A 13170-nucleotide genomic window follows, 5' to 3' on the forward strand; every position below is an offset into this window, starting at 1 on the left:
CACTTTGCCCGTCGGTCTGTGGGTGATATGCAGTACTCATGTCGAGACGGGTTCCCATGGCTTCTTGTAAAGAACGCCAAAATCTGGAAGCAAAACGGGGATCGCGATCTGAGATGATCGATTGATAATGCTAAAAACGAACATATATTTCATAGCATTATCCCTCAAGAAAGACAAGCTTTTAGTTGCAATTGTTCTATTTACAAGTAATATTCGTTTAAATAATAAAAGGTGAAGACAAAAGACAGACTCGACGAATTGAAGACGCAAATGACCAAAAAGCTCAAAAGTATAAAGTACAATCAAAGAGGTTCCAATTATTGATAAGAAACGTCTCGAAATTACAAGAGTACAAGAAGCAAAACGCAAAGTACAAGATATTAAATTATACGCAAGGACGTTCAAAAATCCGGAACCGGGACCAGAGTCAACTCTCAACGCTCGACGCAACGGACTAAAAATTACAAGTCAACTATGCACATAAATAAAATATAATATTTAAATAATTCTTATAATTATTTATATATTATATTATTATTTATAAACCGTCGGCAGAAGAAACAAACACATGTGAGCCTCCCCAGCTGGCCATACGATCGCATGGCCTTGAAGGGTAAAGATCATGCGATCGCATGAGCCTCTTTTTCAGTTCACAGGCCTATAAAATTCGCAGTTTGGAGCATCATTTAACACATCTTTTTCTCATTCATCATACGTAAAATATATATATATATATATATATATATATATATATATATATATATATATATATTAATTTTAATTGTAATTGTAAATCCTAATAATAAGGGTATGTTAGCGAATATTGTAAGGGTGTAAGTCGAAATTCTGTCCGTGTAACGCTACGCTATTTTTAATCATTTTAAGTTATGTTCAACCTTTTTACATTAATGTCTCGTAGCTAAATTATTATTATGCTTATTTAAAACGAAGTAATCATGATGTTGGGCTAAATACTAAAATTGGGTAATTGGGCTTTGTACCATAATTGGAGTTTGGACAAAAGAACGAAACTTGTGGAAATTAGACTATGGACTATTAATGGGCTTTATATTTGTTTAACTAACTGATAGTTTGTTAATTTTAATATAAAGATTTACAATTGGACGTACCTATAAATAACCATATACACTCGATCGGACACGATGGGCGGGATATTTATATGTACGAATAATCGTTCATTTAACCGGACACGGGAATGGATTAATAGTCACTAGAATTATTAAAACAGGGGTGAAATTATGTATAAGGACACTTGGCATAATTGATAACAAAATATTAAAACATTGGGTTACACGCAGTCGATAACCTGGTGTAATTATTAAACAAAGTATTAAAACCTTGTTACAGTTTAAGTCCCCAATTAGTTGTAATATTTGACTTCGAGTATAAGGATAATTTGACGAGGATACTCGCACTTTATATTTATGACTGATGGACTGTTATGGACAAAAACCAGACGGACATATTAAATAATCCAGGACAAAGGACAATTAGCCCATGGGCATAAAACTAAAATCAACGCGTCAAACATCATGATTACGGAAGTTTAAATAAGCATAATTCCTTTATTTTCATATTTAATTGCATTTTTAATTATGTCACTTTTATTTATTGTCATTGTATTTAATTGCACTTTTAATTTTCGTACTTTTTAATTATTGCAAGTTTATTTTATCGCAATTTTATTTATCGCAATTTCATTATCGTTATTTACTTTACGCTTTAAATTAAGTCTTTTATTTATTTAATATTTTACATTAGGTTTTAACTGCGACTAAAGTTTTAAAAATCGACAAACCGGTCATTAAACGGTAAAAACCCCCCTTTATGATAATAATATTACTTATATATATTTGTATTTTTATAAATTAAAACTAATATAGCGTTAAGCTTTGTTTAAAGATTTCCCTGTGGAACGAATCAGACTTACTATAAACTACACTACTGTACGATTAGGTACACTGCCTATAAGTGTTGTAGTAAGGTTTAGGTATATCCATTCTATAAATAAATAAATATCTTGTGTAAAATTGTATCATATTTAATAGTTTTTTCCTAGTAAAAATAAAGCTATTTCATATACACCTCGCATAACATCAAGTATTTTTGGCGCCGCTGCCGGGGAACAATTCTGCTAAAACGCCGGAAGCGCAACTCTAATATATATAAAAAAAATTAAAAAACTCTCATGGCCTGGTACTGTAGCAGCCCGTAACCTGGCCCAAAATCAAATCTCATGCGATCGCATGAGCCCGAAGGCATAACTTCATGCGATCGCATGAAGGCACCTGACACGCCACAGTAAAACCCTAAACAGCATTAATTACGGGTTATTATTATTATTATTATTATTATTATTATTATTATTATTAATTAAACCCTAACTAGGTTATTATTATTATAATATTTAGTTTTAATTCTTTAATTTGTATTTTTAGTTAATTTGGTTTTAATAATTTATAAAATTAATAGTTTTATAAAATAAATAATATAAAAATAATATTTTTATACAAATTATACTTTTTACAACTTTAAGTATATTTTTATATTTTGTTCCTTTTTATTTGTTTTTAGCGTAATATTTGTATTTTTCGCTCGTATTTAGTTTTAAGTCATAGTTTTTGCCATAGTTATTTTGTGTTTACTTCTAGATTTTTAGGCTTTACCGTAAAATCCCTTAAGTGCTTTTTCTTTAGACTAAGATTTAGGTGCTTTAGAATTTTGCGACGCTGTTCTAAGTTTTTAGCACCTTTTTAAGATATTGCCATTTGGGATATAGAATTCCTTGTAAGCTTTAATATTTTTAGACGCAACTTTTAATTCTTAGTTTTTAGTTCCTTTTTAAGTTTCGACGCGCTACTTTCTTATTTTTATTTTTCGACGCCTATTATTTTTCCATCTTTTATTTTTCGACGTTTTTCGACGCGCTCTTTTTCTTTCTTATTTCTCGCCATTCTAGTTTTTAGGACATAGAATTTTCTACTTCTTCTTTAAATTTCTTTAAATTACGAAAAATTATTTTAAGCGGTTAAATTGATAGACATCAAAATTTTCTGGTTCGTAGTAATAGTTGGATTTGTACGTGGACCGGGTTATTGGAGCCAAACAGTACTCAATTATATTGAGACCAAACGAATCCTGCCCCTCTGCTGCATCTTTTGGCTATTCGAAACGTGGGCAAAATCAGAAAAGTCTATTAATTGGATAACTTATATAATTTTTCTTTCTTTTTAAAAACTAATAGGATATTCAGTGAATGCACCGAGCAAAACGTTCACCACCTGTAACTCGATCAAGACATCTAGCAAATATTATCACCGTTGATTTTTCTTTAGAATCGTCATCCAGTCGACCAAGTACTCCAATTCAAATTTCCGATAATCCATTTTTTGAACCCGACCTCACAATTGAGAATCCGGAGAATATTCAGGGACGATTCCGAGATCCTGAACCATTAATTTTTCCTCCGGAACCACCAATCATTCAAACAGAGATTGTTGAGGAACGAACCATTAAATCAGAATCCTCTAGTGATTCAGATTCAACAAATTCAATCATGGAAAATCTTGAACCTCTAAGTATGGAAGACCGAATGCGAGCTAAACGTACTGGCCAAGGTCACAATTACTCATCCAGACATTAATGCGCCAGATTATGAAATCAAAGGACAAATTCTACACATGGTAACTAATCAACGCCAATTTAGTGGTGCGCCGAAGGAAGATCCAAACGAACATCTTCGTACCTTTAATAGGATCTGTACTTTATTTAAAATAAGAGAAGTGGAGGATGAACAGATATATCTCATGTTATTTCCCTGGACTTTAAAGGGAGAAGCCAAAGATTGGTTGGAATCGTTACTTGAAGGGGCGATTGATACATGGGACGTTTTAGTTAAAAAATTTCTTAAACAATTCTTTTCGGCATCTAAAGCCGTGAGACTTCAAGGAGAAATTGTTACGTTCACACAGAAGCCAAATGAAACTCTATATGAGGTGTGGACAAGATTTGGTAAGTTATTAAGAGGATGTCCGCAACATGGTTTAGACACCTGTCAAATAGTACAAATATTCTACCAAGGATGCGACATCACTACAAGAAAAGACATAGATATAGCAGCTGGTGGTTTCATTATGAAGAAAACAGAAACTGATGCTTACAAAATTATTGATAACACTGCTTCTCACTCACATGAGTGGCACCAAGAAAAAGATATCGTTAGATCATCTAAAGCAGCTAGAGCCGATTCTAGCCATGACTTAGATTCTATTTCCGCAAAGATAGATGCTGCCGAGAGACGAATGGAAAAGATGACTAAAGATATCCACTCAATACGAATTAGTTGTGAGCAGTGTGGAGGACCACATTTGACAAAAGATTGTCTCAGTATTGAACTAACAATGGAACAAAGAGAGAATGTTTCATATCTAAACCAAAGGCCTGGAAATAATTATCAGAATAATTATCAACCGCCAAGACCAATTTACAATCAAAACCAGAATTATAACCGAAATGTTCCATACAACAACCAACAAGGTCCTAGTAATCAACAAGTATCCAATAATACTTACAATCAGCAAAGACCTAATTTTCAAAACAAACCACCACAAACCGATGATAAAAAGCCAAATTTAGAAGATATGATAACAAAGCTAGTTGAATCTCAAACACAGTTTTTCACATCTCAGAAACAAACCAATGAACAAAATGCTCAAGCATTTAGAAATCAACAAGCTTCTATTCAAAATTTGGAACAAGAAGTAAGTAACCTAGCAAGGTTGATAGGTGAAAGAAAAACCGGGAAGTCTACCTAGTGATACAAATGCTAACCCCCGGAATGAAACAGCTAAATCCATTACCACAAGAAGTGGTATGACACTTAAACTACCTGAAATACCTGTAATTTCTGATGAAGCTATTCCTACTCCACAAGAACCACAACCTGAACAAGATAAGGAAAAAGAACCGGTAGTTGAAAAGGTTAATGAAGATAACACAGTTAAAGCTAAACCTTATGTTAAACCATACCAACCACCACTTCCTTATCCGAGTAAAATGAAAAAAGAGAGACTTGAAGCCGAGCAATCCAAATTCTTGGATATGTTTAAACAGATAAATGTAAATCTTTCTTTCATTGATGTGATTTCAGGAATGCCTAGATATGCTAAATTTCTGAAAGACCTAATCTCAAATAGAAAAAAAATGGAAGAACTCTCGGCTGTTACTATGAATGCTAATTGTTCAGCAGTGCTGTTGAATAAGATACCAGAAAAACTATCTGATCCAGGAAGTTTCACAATTCCATGTTTTCTGGGTAGTCTTAGTTCAATAGAAGCATTGGCAGACTTAGGTGCTAGTATAAATTTAATGCCGTATTCACTATACACTAAACTAGACCTTGGAGAATTGAAACCAACACGAATAAGCATACAACTAGCCGATAGATCAGTAAAATATCCTAGAGGGATAATGGAGAACATGCTAGTTAAAGTTGGTACTTTAGTATTTCCAGTAGATTTTGTTGTTCTGGACATGGAAGAAGACTCTCAAGTTCCTCTCATATTAGGAAGACCATTTTTAAACACGGCTAAAGCAATGATAGACGTGTTCGGTAAGAAACTGACCCTAAGTATAGAGGAAGATAGTGTTACCTTTTCAGTTGATAGAGCAATGCAACAACCACAATCTGCAGATGATACATGTTACTATATTCAAACTATAGAATCACATGCAGAATTGTTAGAAGAATTTCCAGAATTACAAGGAACAGGAGAATGTTCTTTAGGAGAAGGTACTGAACCAATTGATGAAACTGAAATGTTAGCTACACTTATGGCTAATGGATACGAACCAACAACAGAAGAAATTCAAATGCTAAAAGAGGAAGACAGATATCGATATAAATCATCGATAGAAGAACCACCGACATTAGAGTTAAAGCCACTTCCAAATCATTTGGAATACGCTTATTTACATGGTGAATCTGAATTACCTGTAATAATATCGTCTTCTCTTACTGAAAATGAAAAATCTCAACTCATTTCTGTGTTAAAAGCTCATAAACCAGCTATTGTATGGAAAATTCATGATATTAAAGGAATAAGTCCTTCGTATTGCACACATAAAATACTTATGGAAGAAGGTCATAAAATGTATGTGCAACGCCAACGAAGACTAAATCCGAATATGCAAGATGTTGTTAAGAAAGAAATTATTAAACTGCTTGATGCAGGTTTTATTTATCCAATCTCTGATAGTCCATGGGTAAGCCCAGTTCAATGCGTGCCTAAGAAGGGTGGCATGACTGTTATCACAAATGAGAAAAATGAGCTTATTCCTACTAGGACTGTAAAAGGATAGCATGTATGTATTGATTATAGAAAATTAAATGACGCCACCAGAAAAGATCACTTTCCCTTACCTTTCGTTGATCAAATGTTGGAAAGATTAGTCGGAAATAGTTACTATTGTTTTCTTGATGGTTTTTCCGGATATTTTCAGATTCCAATAGCACCCGAGGACCAAGAGAAAACCACATTCACGTGCCCTTATGGTACTTTTGCTTACAAACGCATGCCATTTGGACTTTGCAATGCCCCTGCAACCTTTCAAAGGTGCATGATGACGATTTTTCACGACATGATAGAAGAATGCATGGAAGTTTTCATGGATGACTTTTCAGTCTTCGGTGATACATTTGAATCATGTCTAGTTAATCTTGAACGAATGCTTATTAGATGCGAACAATCAAATCTAGTACTTAATTGGGAGAAATGCCATTTCATGGTTAAAGAAGGCATCGTTCTTGGTCATAAAATTTCAAAGGAAGGAATTGAAGTGGATAGAGCTAAAGTAGATGTAATTGCTAAACTTCCACATCCCACCAATGTTAGAGGAATTAGGAGTTTTCTAGGGCATGCCGGTTTTTACCGACGTTTCATAAAAGATTTTTCTAAAATTGCCACTCCTATGAATAAACTCCTAGAAAAGGATGCTCCATTCATCTTTTTAGATGACTGTATCAAATCTTTTAATATTCTTAAAGAAAAACTCACTAATGCGCCGATTATGATAACTCTAAATTGGAATCTACCATTTGAACTAATGTACGATGCAAGTGATTTTGCAATTGAAGCCGTTTTAGGACAAAGGATTGAAAAACGATTTCAACCTATTTATTATGCTAGTAAGACGTTACAAGGAGCACAAACAAATTACACAACTACTGAAAAAGAACTCCTTGCTATTGTCTTTGCTTTTGACAAATTTCGTTCATATCTCGTTCTAGCTAAAACAGTGGTCTATACTGACCATTCTGCTCTTAGATACCTATTTTCGAAACAAGATGCCAAACCACGATTAATCCGTTGGATCTTACTCTTACAAGAGTTTGATATTGAAATCCGAGATAAAAGAGGAGCAGAAAATCTCGCCGCTGATCATCTTTCTCGTCTTGAAAATCCCGAATTAGAAGTTCTAAATGAATCGGCCATAAAAGACAACTTTCCTGATGAATATCTATTAAAGATATATTATAATAAAATTCCATGGTTTGCAGACTATGCAAACTACTTAGTATGTGGATTCCTTGAAAAAGGATTGTCGTACCAAAAACAAAAGAAATTCTTTAGTGACATAAAACACTATTTCTGGGAAGATCCACATTTGTTTAAAAGTTGTCCCGATGGAATAATACACCGATGTGTATTCGGAGATGAAGCTAGTAAAATTTTAAACCATTGTCACACAGGACCAACAGGAGGGCATTATGGGCCTCAACTCACAGCAAGAAAAGTTTATGATGCTGGATTCTATTGGCCTACAATTTACAAAGACACACACCTTCTTTGTAAATCCTGTGATGCTTGTCAAAGGGCCAGAAAAATAAGTCAACGTGATGAAATGCTACAAAATGTCATTCAAGTATGTGAAGTATTTGACATCTGGGGTATTGACTTTATGGGTCCATTTCCAAAATCTCATAATAATCTATACATTCTCGTTGCCATTGATTATGTATCTAAATGGGCGGAAGCACAAGCTCTCCCGACTAATGATGCACGAGTTGTAGTCAACTTTTTAAAACATCTTTTTGCAAGGTTTGGAACACCGAAAGCTTTAATAAGTGATCGGGGAACTCATTTCTGTAATAATCAACTTGAGAAAGTTCTTAAAAGATATGGAGTAACTCATAGAATCTCCACCGCATATCATCCACAGACAAGTGGACAAGTTGAAAATACCAACCGAGCTTTAAAATGTATTCTAGAGAAAACCGTAGGATCAAATCCGAAGGAATGGTCCATTAAATTGGAGGATGCACTCTGGGCTTTTAGAACAGCCTATAAAACTCCAATTGGAACCACTCCTTTTAAACTCGTTTACGGAAAAGCATGTCATCTTCCAGTAGAAATTGAACACAAAGCATTTTGGGCTTTGAAGACATGTAATCTTGATTTACATGAAGCCGGACATCTACGGTTAAGTCAATTAAACGAATTAGAAGAATTAAGACATGAAGCATACGAAAATTCGTTAATCTATAAGGAAAGAACGAAGAAATGGTATGATAAAAGAATCAGAAGTTCAAAAGAATTTAAAGAAGGCGACAGAGTTCTTCTTTTCAATTCACGATTCAAGCTATTTCCTGGAAAATTGAAATCAAGATGATCTGGACCATTCATAGTCAAAAGAGTTTTCCCATACGGAACAGTAGAATTAATAAATTCAAATGGGATTGAATTTAAGGTTAATGGTCACAGAGTTAAGCATTACATAGATAGTCCAATGGAAGTTGACAACGAAGTTAATCACAATTTCGACACCATAGCTAACTAAGTGTGGGGAGAATCAAGTCTTTTAAAGGATAATATGTATTTCTGTTAGATTTAGATTTTCTGTTTTCGTGTAGTTCTCGAAAATGGAACCCGAATGGTCTTTCCCTAGCAGACCCTAAAGAACTAGTCTTCCCCCCCCCCATTCTGAATTTTTATTTTTTTAGGTTTTTCGAAATGAAGACTTCCTGTGAATTAAACCATGGTCTAATGCTACACGCTTTGATCACTAAACGTAATAATGACACACTTCCAAGTGAATTGGTATCATTAATAAGAGGTAAATTGGACGGAGTAAGAAAAGAATCCAGATGCGAAGATAATAAGTTACAATTTGGTAAAGGAAAATCAAAATCCGCAGCGAAAAGAAGAGCACGACACCTTAAAAATGTCACAAATGCGGAAAATGGTCACACGAAGGTAAATGTTCAAATAATCAAACCTATTCAAACACCAAATTTGTTACTTTATGCAGAGACTGACCGTTCATATGTTCAGAAGAAAAAATGTTAAATGCTCGAGGTTACGCCTATGTAGCCATGGAAAACCAATTAGTCCGACTATCTTATGAGTGGGCTAGAGCATATCACTAAGAAATCTATTTCACAGGTAAGTTTGTGCAGTTTTTATTTTTTATTTTAATTTTTAACCTTTTGATAATAAACGCTAATTTGTTCGCTATAAAGTATTAAATTGGTATTCGATAAAATTAGGTCTTGCGACCGAAATTATTGTTATCATTCAAAAATTTATTACATCATTGCGAAAGTTAACGTTTATTCATAAGGTATAAATATCTTTAATCAATCAACCCAAAATATTTCAAAAATTCGTCATGAGTTAAATTAGGTTATTGAACCGAAATTACTTTACCAAAAAGATGGACGCATATTTTTGATAATATTTGATTGATTAAAGTGGGGTAAAAGCCAAAAAGATTTTTAATTTTATTTTTACTTTATTTTTAAAATTAATATTAAAATAATATTGTAAAATTTTTAATCAATATATTTAAAATTGTAAATATTTGAAAAATTAATATTTTTAATATAAGTTTGTATGTATAAAAACAAAAATATAATTTAAGTTTGGTGTGAATTTATAATATGAATTTTTAATTTTATGTATTTTAAATTTAAGTTTGGTGTGAATTTAAAAACAAAAATTTACTTTATTTCGTAAATTAAAAATATGATTTTTTTAAATTCGTCGTAAGTTGAAGACTAGGTCGTTGAACCGAAATTGCTTTACCCGAGGGAGGAACGAGAACTTTTATTATCATTATTTTTAATCTTATTGAACTAAAGTATGCCAAAAACATTAAAAACCCAAAAATCTTTACTTTTAAAATCGCGCTTTGAATTGACAAATTTTAAAATTTTGTCGAGGGACGGACTAGGACAACGATCCGAAACGCCCTCATCCTAAAAAGAAACAAATTTTTAAAATTTTATTAATTTTATGTTTTATTAAGTATAAGGTTTTATATAAAAAAAAAAGGCTAAAGTACTGTTCCCGAATACCCATGCGATCGCATGGGATTTAAACTCCAACTCCATGCGATCGCATGGAGCTGGAAATCAGGCCAGAAACAAAAGGCCAGTCTGTTCTGTCTTCAACACCACAACACACAAACACATACGGAAACACACTCAAATTCTCTCTAAAATTCACCATTTTTCACCGTAATTCGTCAATTTTTTTGCTCTAATCATGCCTAGATTCGCATTCTTCAGCAAAAAGGTAAAAATTACACCCCTAAACTCATAAATTTTCTAGTTTTTGTGATAATTCTCAATATTTTACCTAATGAAATTTTGTTAATTTCTAGTGTAATTAGTGTTAAATTGGTAGTATTTTATGCATGTATAACCTAGATTGATGCTACTTAACATGATTTGAAGCCAAAAACTTCAAAATTTTTAGAAATCTAGGGTTTGTGTTCTTGAGCAATTTGGGGCTTTTTGATATAAACAGGTTATGGCCGATTTTTGTCATGAATTGTTGCTAAATTAAGTAGTATAACATGTTTAGGTAGTTAAATGATCCAAACTTTGATCCTAAGCATGATTTTTGGAGATTAAAGTAGACTTTTTAAGTCTAAAATTCATGAACTTGATTAATTTGATATAATTGCCATTTGAGACTTGTTTAATTGCTAGTAATGACTATTTTGACATGTTATTTGAGTTAAATGCTTATGAACTTTGTCTACATTTTCATATGTGCTTATTTGAAAAAGTGTAGATTGTAAAAATTGTGAAAATGCGTATAAGTTTAAGTTTAATTTAACATGTTATTGTGGTTAATTTAAGTTGTTATTTTGCTAACACTAATGCATATTTGGATGCACAAATTTTGTGTTTAATGTGTTTTGCAGAGAGCCGATACTGGAGGTTCAGGATCATCATCATCTAGACAGCCTGCTCCAGCTCCAGAACCAGAACTAGAAATGCAATATGAACCTGAACAACAACCACAACAGGAACCACAACATCAGCCTGATCAGCACGTACCTTATTATGATCCGCTACAGTTACCTAATGAATTCACAGTATTTCCCCCGCATCCGCCTGTCGAATATCCAACAATTTCAGAACACACGTTACATCCTAATCTGAGATTCGATAGACGATGGAGAGATTACCCAGCATATCAAAGTAATAAATTTAAATTGGTAACAAAAGAGGTAGAGGTGCCGAGGGTAATTGATTGGAATCCTTTGGAAACGGTCCATCTGGCTGACCGTGTTAGACAGCAAATGATTCAAAGGTATGGCAGTTCTTCTTTTACAGATTGGGAACGTCTTTTCACCATTCGTAGACCTGTATATAAGGAATGGTGTGTTGAGTTGATGAGTACTATAGCGTTAAATGTAGATGTAGATAGGTTAGATGATAGAAGTTTTCTTAGATTTATCCTTGGCGGTAGGATGTACAGAATGTCCATGATGGACATGGCCAGGGCATTACAGATTTACACTCCTAGTGAATTGCTACTACCCGATTGTATGAGTTTGATTTATCGTGGTGAAAGGGTAGATAGGAACTTTGACGCGAACGCCGTTTGGAGGCGTATGTCAAACTATAATGTTTTTACACTGGGAGGAAAACACTCCTACTTACATATTAACAAAGCCGAGCTTCGTGTAATTCATAGATTTTTGGCTAACTCGATTACACAGAGAGGTCACAATAAGGAGAAAATGACCTTACATGATTTATTTTACCTAAAGTGTATTCGAGACCCGAGAAGCTTTGTTAATATCCCTTACTGCGTTGGTTTTTATTTATCTAAAATGGTAGAAGGAATGCAGGACGGGAGTATAATAGGAGGAGGTATTTTTGTTACTCTCATTGAAGAGTATTTAGGTGTTGATAGGAACCAAGAGGGTCCATTACAGCTTTGTAGAGAACAGGATGAGACCATAGGATTGCGGGTTTATGTGGGTGCTAAGGTATTGAAGAGTAGACGCAACCAGGCATTGCCCTATGAAGGTAATCATCCACAAGTAGAAAGGGGTTTAGACGAAGAAATAGGGGAAGCGGAAGACATTAGGGATGTCATTCGAGATGCTATTCTTGACGTCCACGTTCGTATAGATGAGGAAGCAATGACGAGCGCGGCCAGACATAGTATGTATGAGCAGTGGAACTCCGAGCGAGTATACGAGGATTATAGGCAACGCCAACACGATAGATGGTTAGTTCATCAGCACCAAGTCATGAGCCAGCTATCATATCAGGTACCAAATAATTATGTGTCTACTCGACCTGCTCATTTTCCGCCACACAACCCCGACATCCGACCACCCTTTAACCGGTATGACTATAACCAAGCCTATCAGGACACCTATAACCAACAATGAAACCCACCTGACGAGATGAACTGGAACCCCCTATCCAGACTGATTTAGTTCCATTGGTTATTTTTATGTTTTTTATGTTTTTATCTTTCTACTTTCTCATGTTTAAACTTATGTTATTGGATATATTTATGTAATTTTTATCATTTTTATTATTATTGTGTACTAATATTTCACATTTAGGATTTGAAAGTGGGATTTTAAGTCCCATTTCAAATTGTCATGCATGTTTATATTTGTATTGTATGTATATTGTCAATTGTACAAAACAGGGTAAAACAGCGCATTTTCAAAGACTGGCATTAAGTTCAGCAAAAGCTAGTACTTTTGACGACAAAACGAAAAATAAATGTGATGAAACAACAAGACGGAATGAACAAATGATGTGCACCATTTATCATTCAGCAAACAAACGCCAATATGTTTGGAAACTTTGGTAAAATTTAATTA

The sequence above is a fragment of the Rutidosis leptorrhynchoides genome, chromosome 6 (genome assembly GCF_046630445.1).
Source record: "Rutidosis leptorrhynchoides isolate AG116_Rl617_1_P2 chromosome 6, CSIRO_AGI_Rlap_v1, whole genome shotgun sequence".
Taxonomy (NCBI): Eukaryota; Viridiplantae; Streptophyta; class Magnoliopsida; order Asterales; family Asteraceae; genus Rutidosis; species Rutidosis leptorrhynchoides.